This window comes from Atta colombica, unplaced genomic scaffold, assembly GCF_001594045.1.
Source record: "Atta colombica isolate Treedump-2 unplaced genomic scaffold, Acol1.0 scaffold105, whole genome shotgun sequence".
Classification (NCBI taxonomy): Eukaryota; Metazoa; Arthropoda; class Insecta; order Hymenoptera; family Formicidae; genus Atta; species Atta colombica.
In genome coordinates this window covers 347,500-347,715 of record NW_017259190.1, presented here as the reverse complement: position 1 = coordinate 347,715, position 216 = coordinate 347,500, and positions in this window count along the sequence as shown.

Here is a 216-nt window from a genome sequence, read left to right as displayed (position 1 = left end):
TACAGCAATATTTTTCCATTGCTATTTCGCTTATATAAAGATATCATTTTAAGATAATACTCTAATGGCGAGGGAAGCCGGGTGGAACGAACGCGCCGTTCGCTATATATTCACTACGTGATTTCGTGGCGAATCGAGGGGCCCGTGACCCTCTCTTCTTTTTCCCTCTCTTTTTCACGTGTAGGATGTCTGTGCGAGATCATCTATCAGTGTGTC